This window comes from Scylla paramamosain, chromosome 21, assembly GCF_035594125.1.
Source record: "Scylla paramamosain isolate STU-SP2022 chromosome 21, ASM3559412v1, whole genome shotgun sequence".
Lineage (NCBI taxonomy): Eukaryota > Metazoa > Arthropoda > Malacostraca > Decapoda > Portunidae > Scylla > Scylla paramamosain.
In genome coordinates this window covers 13,793,694-13,806,714 of record NC_087171.1, presented here as the reverse complement: position 1 = coordinate 13,806,714, position 13,021 = coordinate 13,793,694, and the positions used below count along the sequence as shown (strand labels likewise).

Genomic DNA, 13,021 nt, shown 5'->3' with positions numbered 1-13,021 from the left:
TTAAGTAAACCTTCTCAACTCAGGATGGCGATCTCCTTAAAGAAGAAAAAGAAGAGAGAGAGAGAGAGAGAGAGAGAGAGAGAGAGAGAGAGAGAGAGAGAGAGAGAGAGAGAGAGAGAGAGAGAGAGAGAGAGAGAGAGAGAGAGAGATGACCTTCATTTTTCATCTATCATGTAAAAACACTCCCATCGATCCTATCTTCTATTTAGTATTTGTACTATATCATTTCTTGGGAAGCTGATGCAGTTATAGATCGAAGTAACTTGGTGAACATACTATCGTTCAATTAATAGCCATTACTGGAACATTAACACGCACAGTGCCGCACACACACACACACACACACACACAGAGAACACTTATACTATGGGTGACCCAACAGATACTCACTAAACGTCACCTCAGCACATATGTTCTCGATGTGAAGTCAATACTGTGCAGGTGAGGTCATTTGGCATCTTTATGACAGGACTGTTAAATCTTTATGGCCCTCAACACTGACCACCTCACGATGCTACAATCCGGAGTTCGTGTGCTATCTTTTTCTTGACCTTGTGTTATCTCTCGGCATGTGATTTGCTTTGTACTGAACATCGTGTGACATACTTTCTCGCGGCAAGGGCAAGGGATTCACTTTTTAACTAGCTCCTGTTCTAGGGAATTTTTCTCTTGAAGGTTTCTAGGGTTGAGTGGCTTTAGATATTTTGCAGTCTTTGATTCGTCCAGTTTTTGTTAGTTGACGTAGATCATCTTAGTTTTTAATCGGTCTTAACACCATTGCCTAACAAATCAATTGAGGCTCCTGTTTACGTGACTCATGTAAATTGTCATTTTGAGTGAAAATAGCACACATCGAATTTCAAAATCAGGTTTTAGAAGCTGTCTGTTGTTAGCATTACCATAATTCTTCTTTTTTTGGCTGCTTCCATTTAGCGGTCGCCACAACGGACCACTCTCCTCCAAAAGAAGCATTACCATAATAATAATAATTATAATAATAATAATAATAATAATAATAATAATTAGTAGTAGTAGTAGTAGTAGTAGTAGTAGTAGTAGTAGTAGTAGTAGTAGAAGCAGTAGTAGTAGTAGTAGTATTTGTGTTCGTATTGTTGTTCTTGTTGTTGTTATAATTTCTATTATTGATTTTTAAACAGAAATTACACAGAAAATAATTGTCATAAAATAGCCTAAAAATATTGTTTTGAAAACTCAAAACCTGTAAAAAATAAATAAATGTTCACACATGGTGACTATAAGACCAAACTAATTGGCCGGCTAGCCACTTTTCCTAAAACACCCAAAGTGTACAAGGCTCTAGAAATAAGATGCAGAAATAATAAACATAATTATCACATAAATATTATATCCCACAAAAATTAGTCTGTATATATATATATATATATATATATATATATATATATATATATATATATATATATATATATATATATATATATACACACACACACACACACACACACACACACACACACACACACACACACACACACACACACACACACACACACACACACACACACACACACACGGGCACGATGAGGCAAATGGGCGAGCCTCTTAATGTGTAGCCCCTGTTCACCTAGCAGCAAATAGGTACGGGATGTAACCCGAGGGGTTGTGACCTCGCTGTCCCGTTGTGTGGTGTGTCAGTGGTTTCAGTCCTACCCAAAGATCGGTCACTATGAGTTCTGAGCTCTTTCCGTAGGGGAACGGCTGGCTGGCTGACCAGCAGACGACCGTAGGTGAATCACACGCACATGAATAAAGAAACGTGGCATGAATATTGCATTGCATTGTATTGTATTGCTAGTAAATTGTTATTCACACTAACTTTCATAGTTGTTTTAAGATGGGCAGCTGTGTTATTTATAACTATATTTAGAAGGTAATCTGAAGGAATAAAACTGGGAAATGTGTTATTCACTCACTGAAAAAAATATAGATAAATAAACTCATTGTGAAGGGCAACACTCACCCACCCAGCTTGACCCAAGCCCGGTGAAGGGGTGACCTCCTCCTGACATGCTACTTCTAATAACTCACACCAGGTATAACGTGGACAAGTATGTCATATTTAATAATACTTATAGGGTAATCTGAAGGAATATACGTAGACAATATAGCATTTACTTCACGAATAAAATAATAATGAAAATAAAACGTTGAACTCATCGGGAACTGCGAGGCGCAGGTGACCTCGCCCCAGGAATCACCCGCTTCGTAGTCTCCAACAGGAACCCGGACTACTCGCCACTGCAAGTAATTTTGGAGCGACTACAGACGTGGACGGAGGAGAGCAGGATGACCATCAACTACAGCCAAACTGTGGTGATGCATTTCTGTACCTCCTCTGTACCAGTGGCCCCTCCACAGCTCACAGTGGGCCCTTACGCCCTTCAGGTGGTCCGATGTGCCAAGCTTCTCGGAGTCACGGTGGACGACCAGCTGACCTGGAAGCAGCATGTCACCAGCACCGTAAGATCCACTACCTGAGTCTGCTGTGCAGACTCAGGTCGCAAGGGACGCCGACAGACGAGTCAAGGGGGTGTACCTCAGTTTCATCCTCCCCAAACTCATGTATGCCTCCCCAGCGTGGTCCTCCTCCCCCACACACACTCAACAGCTCCAGCTGGAGAGTGTGCAGAAAAGGGCGTGCAGGGTCATCCTTGGCCCTGTCTACACCACCTATGATGAAGCCCTGACCACCTTGAGTCTGTCCAGACTATCCGCCAGGCACCGAGAGGCTCTGGAGAAGTTTGGAAGGGGACTATTACATCATCCACGCTTCAGGACACATGCTGCCGCCTTACGCGCCTCGCCCGGTCCGTACCGCAAGACACCACAACCAAATAACGCCCCTAAAGGCGCCGCGCACGGACCGGTACAGACTCAGCGCGATTCCCACCAAGGTGCGAGCCACCAATAAATAGCATTTCGTTTCTAGATTAGACTTAACTTTAGGATTAATGTTAAGTATTTTCCCGTCCCCTCTGTACATTTTCAGTTTGTAAACTGCCTTGATAATAAACCGTTTACTATTATTATTATTATTATTATTATTATTATTATTATTATTATTATTATTATTATTATTACGTGTCCCCTGTGAGGCGACCCACCTGGTTTTGTTTTAGGGAAAAGAGGCAACGCTGCACCCACACCCTGACCCCACGCGAACCGCTGGTCTTACTATAATGCGGGGTTATCAAAGACAATAATCAGACTGCTCCAAAATACATCTCATCATCAATACATCTCTCTCTCTCTCTCTCTCTCTCTCTCTCTCTCTCTCTCTCTCTCTCTCTCTCTCTCTCTCTCTCTCTCTCTCTCTCTCTCTCTCTCTCTCTCTCTCTTACCTTCCCTACATACACACACAAACATACAGACAGAGTGTCGTAGATGGCAAATATGAAACCCTGTTGGCCTTGAATGGATGTGGTACTGGTGCTGTAGCGATGCACCTCTGTAGACAGTGGCTCAAGGTTCCATCCCTCCTGCTGCGTCACAGACGTCAGAGGAACCCAACCGAGCAGTGTTAGGTGGGCTGGCAACCACTGTTGTACCCACAAGTAGATAATTAAATCATTGTTGACACTCTCTCTCTCTCTCTCTCTCTCTCTCTCTCTCTCTCTCTCCTCTCTCTCTCGTCTCTCTCTCTCTCTCTCTCTCTCTCTCTCTCTCTCTCTCTCTCTCTCTCTCTGTGTGTGTGTGTGTGTGTGTGTGTGTGTGTGTGTGTGTGTGTGTACGTGTGTGTGTGTGTATTACTGTTGGTGATTTTTCTTTATCACGTCTTATTTTCATGTCCCATTTCTCCATCATGGCACGTGTGGCTGCTATTTGTCGTCATTTTGTCGTCATGGTCTGAGGATTTTTTTTATTTATTTTATTATTTATTCATTAATTGATTTATTTATTCTTTCATTCTTTATTTATTTATTTATTGCCAGTTCATTTGCTGGCTGAGTGACGAATCTTGAATCATTGCGATGAGAATTTACAAACCAGAAATCTGGGCAAATCATCTCTTACAAGTGAAAGTTCCATCGAGAGAGCGAAGATAACAGAGACATGTTACTGGACTTTTGACCACGATACGTACAGTGCTACAGTCAAAGTCACGGTAGCTGAAGGTCGGACTATCGTACTTCAGCTGCGGTACATTTTAGGAATATCACAATTAAATGATATAAATATATACATGTAGGATTTTTTTAAATTTTGAAACTCAAAATTGACTGTATTTAAGGATATTCACCATTACTGTCTGCATGTATATAAAAGTCACAAATATTCTTAAAGCGTACCTCACACAAGGGTAGACTGATGATGCAGCCTTCATTTCCAGTGACCGCGACTAAATAACCCCTATTCAGAAGCACTTTGCTCTCCCGCCACGACTGTTTTCAAAGTCCACAGAGATGATTAACCGGATTCTCAAGACTGTTTCTCCTGTTATTAACGTAGAAATCACTGTGACTAGAACCTTAAAAACACCCTTAACAACCCATGTAACTTCAACTAAAGCCTTTTAAAAGTAGTGGAGGGGCAGCGGAGTAGTGTAAAAAGATCTTATGTAGGGAGCTCGCGTCAGAGATTCCTTACTCGTCCCTACCGCAGCCCCTACCGTTCTCTCTCTCTCTCTCTCTCTCTCTCTCTCTCTCTCTCTCTCTCTCTCTCTCTCTCTCTCTCTCTCTCTCTCTCTCTCTCTCCATACCAGACAGCCTCTCCATCAGGCTTATATCAACGGTATTCTGGGTCGTTGCTCTTATGGTGATGGTGGTAGTGATGATGGAGATGATTATAATGATGATGTTTTATTATTTATTATAGCAACACGTCTCCCCAGAGTTTGTCCTGTATACGGGTTTAACCACTTTCAGAGACTGAGGTGGTGAGATCTTATGAATTCCGAAAGAGTTACGGATGAAATCATGAAGTCAAGCTGCAGTTACCAGGCTCGTATTTAGTCCAGCTTCATATGTGGTAACCGAATAATTTATAGTTGTTTGTGTAAAGTTATCAAAGCAACTTGCTTGTTACTGCTGAACGGATCAAAATAGACGCCACGATCTGGCATCAAAATATTTGTGATCCCTCGTTCATGGTCGGTCTAAATTGTGTCATTCCACCTTGTATAATGCGTAATATTACTCCTTTAGTAATTTTCAAGATTGGCTGTTTCTCTCACTGATACATAAACAAAAAGTGCATCAGTTTTTGTTGCCTTCCAAACAAGGTGGACATCGCTGACAACGTACGAGTTTACTATATCCTGTGTCACAGTGTCCTTACCTCCCGACTCTGCGAAAACATAAGAACATGTGCACACAATAATGTCAACATACCACAACACCATGAAATAACACCTAATATAGCAACGTTCTTGACCTTTTCCTGACCTCTAATCCTTCTGCTTATGCTGTCACCCTTTCTTCTCCGTTGGGCTCCTCCGATCACAATCTCATATTTGTACTCGTATCTTGTCCTATCGCTCCAATCCCTCCTCAGGATCCCCCTAAGCGAAGGTGCCTCTGGCGTTTTGCCTCTGATAGTCTGGGGGACCTGAGGAGGTATTTTGCTGATTTTCCTTGGAATGACTACTGCTTCCGTGTCAGAGACCCGTCTTTGTGTGCTGAGCGCATAACAGAGGTGATAGTGTCTGGCATGGAGGCGTACATTCCTAACTCTTTTTCTCGACCTAAACCTTCCAAACCTTGGTTTAACACAGCTTGTTCTCGTGCTATACATGATAGAGAGATGGCCCACAAAAGGTACTTAAGCCTTCCATCACCAGAATCTCATGCACTTTATATTTCTGCCCGGAACCATGCCAAGTCTGTTCTCCAACTAGCCAAAAACTCCTTCATTAACAGAAAGTGTCAAAACCTTTCAAGATCTAACTCCCGTCGTGACTTCTGGCATCTAGCCAAAAATATCTCCAATAACTTTGCTTCTTCTTTCCCTCCTTTATTTCAACCAGATGGCACCACTGCTATCACATCTATTTCTAAAGCTAAACTCTTCGCTCAAACCTTTGCTAAAAACTCTACCTTGAACGATTCTGGGCTTGTTCCTCCCTCTCCTTCAACATCTGACTACTTCATGCCACCTATTAAAATTCTTCGCAATGGTGTTTTCCATGCCCTCACTGGCCTAAACCCTCGGAAGGCTTATGGACCTGATGGGGTCCCTCCTATTCTTCTCCGAAACTGTGCCTCCGTGTTTGCACCTTGCCTAGTCAAACTCTTTCAGCTCTGTCTGTCAACATCTACTTTTCCTTCTTGCTGGAAGTTTGCCTACGTTCAACCTGTTTCTAAAAAGGGTGACCGTTCTAATCCCTCAAACTACCGTCCTATTGCTTTAATTTCCTGCCTATCTAAAGTTTTTGAATCTATTCTCAACAGGAAGATTCTTAAACATCTATCACTTCACAACCTTCTATCTGATCGCCAGTATGGGTTCTGTCAAGGCCGCTCTACTGGTGATCTGGCTTTCCTGACTGAGTCTTGGTCATCCTCTTTTAGAGATTTTGGTGAAACTTTTGCTGTTACCCTAGACATATCAAAAGCTTTTGATAGAGTCTGGCACAAAGCTTTGATTTCCAAACTACCCTCCTACGGCTTCTATCCTTCTCTCTGTAACCTCATCTCAAGTTTCCTTTCTGACCGTTCTATTGCTGCTGTGGCAGACGGTCACTGTTCTTCTCCTAAATCTATTAACAGTGGTGTGCCGCAGGGTTCTGTCCTGTCACCCATTCTCTTCTTATTATTCATTGATGATCTTCTAAACCAAACTTCTTGTCCTATCCACTCCTACGCTGATGATACCACCCTGCACTTTTCCACGTCTTTTCATAGACGTCCAACCCTTCAGGAGGTAAACATTTCACGCAGGGAAGCCACAGAACGCTTGACTTCTGATCTTTCTAAAATTTCTGATTGGGGCAGAGCAAACTTGCTATTGTTCAATGCCTCAAAAACTCAATTCCTCCATCTATCAACTCGACACAACCTTCCAGACAACTATCCCCTCATCTTTAATGACACTCAACTGTCCCCCTCTTCTACACTGAACATCCTCGGTCTGTCCTTTACTTATAATCTGAACTGGAAACTTCACATCTCATCTCTAGCTAAAACAGCTTCTATGAAGTTAGGCGTTCTGAGACATCTCCGCCAGTTTTTCTCATCCCCCCCCCCAGCTGCTAACTCTGTACAAGGGCCTTATCCGTCCATGTATGGAGTATGCTTCATGTGTCTGGGGGGGGTTCCACTCATACTGCTCTTCTAGACAGGGTGGAATCAAAAGCTTTCCGTCTCATCAACTCCTCTCCTTTAACTGACTGTCTTGAGCCTCTCTCTCACCGCCGCAATGTTGCATCTCTAGCTGTCTTCTACCGCCATTTTCATGCTAAGTGCTCTTCTGATCTTGCTCACTGCATGCCTCCCCTCATTCCGCGGCCTCGCTGCACAAGACTTTCTTCTTTCTCTCACCCCTATTCTGTCGAACTCTCTAACGCAAGAGTTAACCAGTATTATCAATCATTCATCCCTTTTTCTGGTAAACTCTGTAACTCCCTGCATGCTTCTGTATTTCCACCTTCCTATGACTTGAATTCCTTCAAGAGGGAGGTTTCAAGACACTTATTATCAGTTTTTGACTACTGCTTGTTCGACTCTTGACCAGCAGGGGCACAGGAAACGCAGGTAACAGTGCAGGTGTTTATTCACAGAAGGTGTGAACAGAAGGCTGGAGGTAGGTGATCTCCCGGCGCCAGGCCGCGCACTTCCACTTAACACTTATGACTGAAGCCTAGCTCGTTCACTCATACACGTATTCATGCCTCACACAAGTCTCGCTCATTCACTCGTTCACACAACTAGCTAACAACCACACACCTCCCCCGAGACATAAGGAAGATTCCTTATCTTTGTTATGGCTACCGTAACACATGAAACAAAGTTACAATGATTGAAGTACAGAAAACACGGTACATATACACAAAACAAACACAGCGTACAATGAACACGTACGACTAATCGTAGGTGCTACGGTGCCACCGCACCTGCAGTCGTCTCGGCTCCCTACGCTGTCGGCTGCTTCGACGCTCTGGTTGCTCTCGGCCACGGTGTACCCCGTTACCCTGATGCTCCGGGCTGCCGGGATGGTGGTGTTCCTCGTGACCCTGATGCTGAAGCGCTGCACCGCCATGAGCGGTGTGCTGCTCGACAGGAAGGGGAGCGAGAGGTCTGTGTGGGCGTAGGTGTCTTCTATTACGCCACATCACGCGACCGCTGCCCATCTTGATGAGGTAGTCTCTCCTTCGCCCAACAGCCACGATGACACCCAGGCGATCCCAGAGGCCTGTCGTGTGATCTTGAACGTCGACGTGGCCACCGAGGTGCAGGAGAGGAAGAGTACGGGCGGACGCGTCGTGGCGAAGTTTCGCTTTCTTCCTCAGTCGCTCTGCCTTGGCGTCGCACTCATCAGCAGCGCGCTGCCACTGCTGAGCGTATGAGCGATGATGAGCCGGGACACAGGACCTCATAGGATGACCGAAGAGGACTTGTGCTGGTGATCGCCCTTCCGCCCTCGGAGTGTTGCGCAGTTCCAGCAACCCGCGAGCGAACGCATCCTCGTCCAGGTGTCCCTGCTGTGTGGTCGTGAGGATCAGCTTCTTCACGGACTTGACCGCTGCCTCGGCGTGACCATTGGAGCGTGGATAATGAGGTGAAGATACACGATGCTCCAACCCCCATCGAGCCAGGAAGCGCCGTACCGATGAAGAAGTGAACTGCGGTCCACCGTCAGTCCTCAGGAGAACAGGCACGCCCGTGTCGGCGAACACACCCCGAAGGACACGAACGAGCTGATCAGCCGATGCTGGACGTGAGCATGCAGACACGTGAGGCCACCCAGACAAGCGATCTACATACACGAGGTATGTACGGCCTGCTGCGTGGAAGTAGTCTGCAGAAACTGACTCAAACACCCTGCTGGGTGTGTCCGTGTCCTGCCAGAGAGGTTCGTTGGCTTGGCTTGGTAGGAGTGGACGGCATAGTGAGCATCCAGAAACGACGTTCTCAACGTCTCTGTCCATACCAGGCCAGTACACCGTTTGTCGGGCCCGTCGCTTGGTGCGCTCCATCCCCTGATGACTGTCATGGAGTCGCTCTAGTGTTTCTCGGCGGAGGCTGTGAGGAATAAGAAGCCTCGGCCCGTAAACCACCAGGTCGTCGTCTACGGCCAGCAGACTGCGCACCGGCCAGTACGTACGCAAGCGGTGATCGAGGTCGTGGCAATGATCAGGGAAGCCCTCGATGATGACGTTCTTGAGCAAGCAGTACTCCCCGTCTCTTGCTGCTGCGGCACGTACCATTTCCACAGTCTGATCCTGGAGTGGTGCTAAGCGGACGCCGTCCTCATTGGTGGCAGATAACGCTGAGATGACCGCTGAGTGGAGAGGGTCGAGGTCACCAGAAGTAGCAGCATCCTCTTCCTCCACTGGGTCCTGTACTGGAGCACGTGAGAGGGCGTCGGGCACACAGTGTGTCGATCCCTTTTGCCAGCTTGCTGTGAAAGAATACTGAGCAAGCTTCTCCCTCATGCGCTGCAGCCGCAGGTTCTCTATTTCTCCCAACAACTTGCTATTGAGGAGAGGTATCAGCGGGCGGTGGTCGAGCACTAGATCGAAGTGAGGGAGTCCTTTCAGGTAGGTGCCACATTTCCTGACTGCCCAGACGATTGCAGCCATTTCCAACTCTATTACTGCATAGCGGCTCTCTGTGTCTGTAACAAATCTTGACCCGCATTGCACCATCTTCCACTGGTCACTGTGCTTCTGCAGGAGAACGAATCCAAATCCGTGCATCCTTGAGGCGTCAGTCTGTAGCATCGTTGGTAATGATGGGTCGAAGTATGCCAAGACAGGTGGGCTGACGAGACACTGTTTCACCTTCTCAAACGCCTCTTCATGGTTAGGAGACCAGCACCAACTGTTCTTCGGGCGTAAGAGATCTCTGAGGGGTTGTGCAGCTGCAGCCACAGCAGGAGAAAAGCTTCCAAGCTGGTTTGTAAGACCCATGAATGATCGTAAGTCGGTGATGTGCTGTGGTCGTGGGAAGTCAGAGATTGCCTTAACTTTCTTTGAGTCTGTCGTGTAGCCTTGTCCAGAAACAGAGTAACCACAGTAATCTACCACTCTTTCCGCGAATGTAAACTTCTGTGGGTTGAGAGTGATGCCGTGCTGGTCACACCGCCGCACAATCTGAATGACATGGGCTAAGTGCGCACTGTAGGTGGAGTCATAGGCCAGGATGTCGTCCACGATCTTGATGGTGTTAGGTATGTCGCCGAGAGCTTGGTCTCCTCGACGGTTATACTCGTCTCCAGACGAGACGAGACCCATAACCGCTCGCCGAAACTTGTACCGACCCCAAGGTGTTATGAAGCAGGTTAAATCCTGGTCTTCTTCTCTAATGGGGACTTGAAAATACCCCATCTTGGCATCAAGAGTGGTGAACCAAACTGCTCCGGTCCCGATCGAGGCGATGGCGTCATGAGGTGAGCGCACTGGATACACGGGCCTCTTCACGTAACGGTTGAGTCGTGTCAGGTCAACACACAGCCTTACACCAGATGTCTTTTTTGGGACAGGCACGATGGGGTGGCACCATGCCGTAGGGTAGTCCACACTCTCGATGATTCCCTTGTTAAGCAGCTCTTCCAACTGGCTCTTAATTTCTTCACGCCAATTGTAAGGGATTGTACGAGATGCTGTTACGGCGAAGGGTCGAGCGTCGTCTGTCAACTCGATGGCCATGGATCCACCAGCCATTGCACGTAAACCTTCCTTTGCTTCGAAGACGCTGGGAAAGGCCTTGATCACAGCAGCAGCGTGCCCCGCACGCTGCTGTGGCGTTGGGTCGTAGGAATGAGGCCAGCTGATCACTTCTGTGGGCGTAGATAGAGGTGGCTGCGAGGCGGTCGGGTACTTGATGGAGCTGTTGCCGGTGTGCTGTTCTTCCCTGCGTAGCGGTCGGATTTGAGCCGGAAAATCTTCGGGGAGGATTCCGAGAGCGATGGAATCGTACCAGCTAAGCAGCGCCCCCTTCACCTCCTTCACCACGCTCACAACAGTCTCAGCTTCCCTGTCGCCCAGTTGCAAGTGCGACGAGAAAGTTCCTACACAGGTGAGGGGGTGATTACCGGCAGCATAAAGTCCATCACCATCAGCGGGCGCCAAGCTGGAGGGCGGGATTCCAAGGAGTGTTGCCGTGTCGAGGCCAATAACGGTCGTTTCGGCCCCAGAGTCAGGAGTCCACGTAATCTTGTCTCTTCCAGCGGGATGTGTGGCGGTAATGAGCACCTGGGGCGCAGGTCGTGCCGTCACCGTCTTTGTGTATACGCCTGATAAGAGCTGGTATACACTGGCACTGGCTCCCCGCCTCGGGCCTGCACCGCGATGAGGAGAGACAGTTGAGGAACTCCTCGAAGCTCCTCGTCGTTTCCTCACTGTCTGCTGACATACACTCGCAAAATGCCCTCTTTTCCCGCAGTTACGACACACTTTATCTATTGCCTGGCATCCCCTTTTGTCACTGCGACAATCTTTGCCACAACGATAACAGCCCGTGGGGCTTGAGCCCCCGAAACTGCCCTTCCTGTAGTTCGAGACAGCGTTCACACCATGGCTCGAAGAGTGAGAGCCGCCCCTTAGTACTGCACTACACTGGTTAGCGCTCTCTGATGCTCTGCAAATATCTATGGCGTTTTCAAGGGTGAGTTTCTTGTTTTCCAGCATGCGTTTCAGAGCCACTTCGTCTCGTGTCCCAACGACAATTCTGTCACGCAGCTGATGGTTTATGCACTGGTCGCAAAAGTCACAGAAATTGGCGATTTCCTTTACAGCACATAAAAAGTCGTCAAAACCTTCTTGCGTTTCTTGCACGCGGGAGTAGAAGTCTCTTCTATCCATGATGATGTTGCGCTGGCTTCGCAGGTACTCACACATTGCATCGAGGATGGTTCTTAACTCCGCGTCTCTCGGTAAGCTTATCCCGTAGCGAAGTGTACGGGTCCACTCGTCGTCTAGGACAGCAGCGAGTGCCGCCCTCTGCTCAGCCAGGGAGAGACAGTCTATCCTGGCGAGGGTTACGTATCCTTCAAACTTATGGCGCCACGTGTCGAACTCACGTAAAGATGCTGACGCCGTTAAGTGAGGAATGATGGTGGCGGACGTCGGGAACCTCGCGCCCTGGGTAGACGTGCTGCGGGCTGTGGTTTCGCCTTCATTGCTCGCCGTGGTGCGACTGGGAGCTTGTGTCCCCACTCTCTCCAGCAGCTGGGTTAAACGCTCCTCGCGAGCCTGACTCTGCTCCGACTGTCGCGCTAGCAGGGCAGCCAGCGCCTCCAACTGCTTCTCCATTCTGCGCCGTACCCACTGCAGCCTTGTCCTGATCCTACTCACTGCGCCATGTTCGACTCTTGACCAGCAGGGGCACAGGAAACGCAGGTAACAGTGCAGGTGTTTATTCACAGAAGGTGTGAACAGAAGGCTGGAGGTAGGTGATCTCCCGGCGCCAGGCCGCGCACTTCCACTTAACACTTATGACTGAAGCCTAGCTCGTTCACTCATACACGTATTCATGCCTCACACAAGTCTCGCTCATTCACTCGTTCACACAACTAGCTAACAACCACACACTGCTTTGACCCTTTTGTGGGACTGGTATTTCAGTGGGCATTTTTTTTTCTTTTTTTTTTATTTTTGTTGCCCTTGGCCAGTGTCCTTCTTGCATAAAAAAAAAATAAAATAACATGCTCGAACGCCATTGAATTAATAACACCTAGCATTCATAACTTATTCTGCATTACAATCACGTTACACCTCACACCACAGTCACACACAAACTCACGAGCTAATGGAAGCGACTGCATGCAGGTCCTTCAACACACTCTTCCCTTAAGGTACGTATTCATACACGGGACGCTTTTC

At 47.5% G+C, this 13,021-nt stretch overlaps 1 protein-coding gene across 1 annotated transcript in view; it reads left to right on the top strand.

The window, feature by feature from the left end:
* The window catches only part of LOC135111060 (xanthine dehydrogenase/oxidase-like), a 48,273-nt gene that overhangs the window by 1,024 nt on the left and 34,228 nt on the right, over window positions 1-13,021 (top strand). The window lies entirely within an intron of this gene.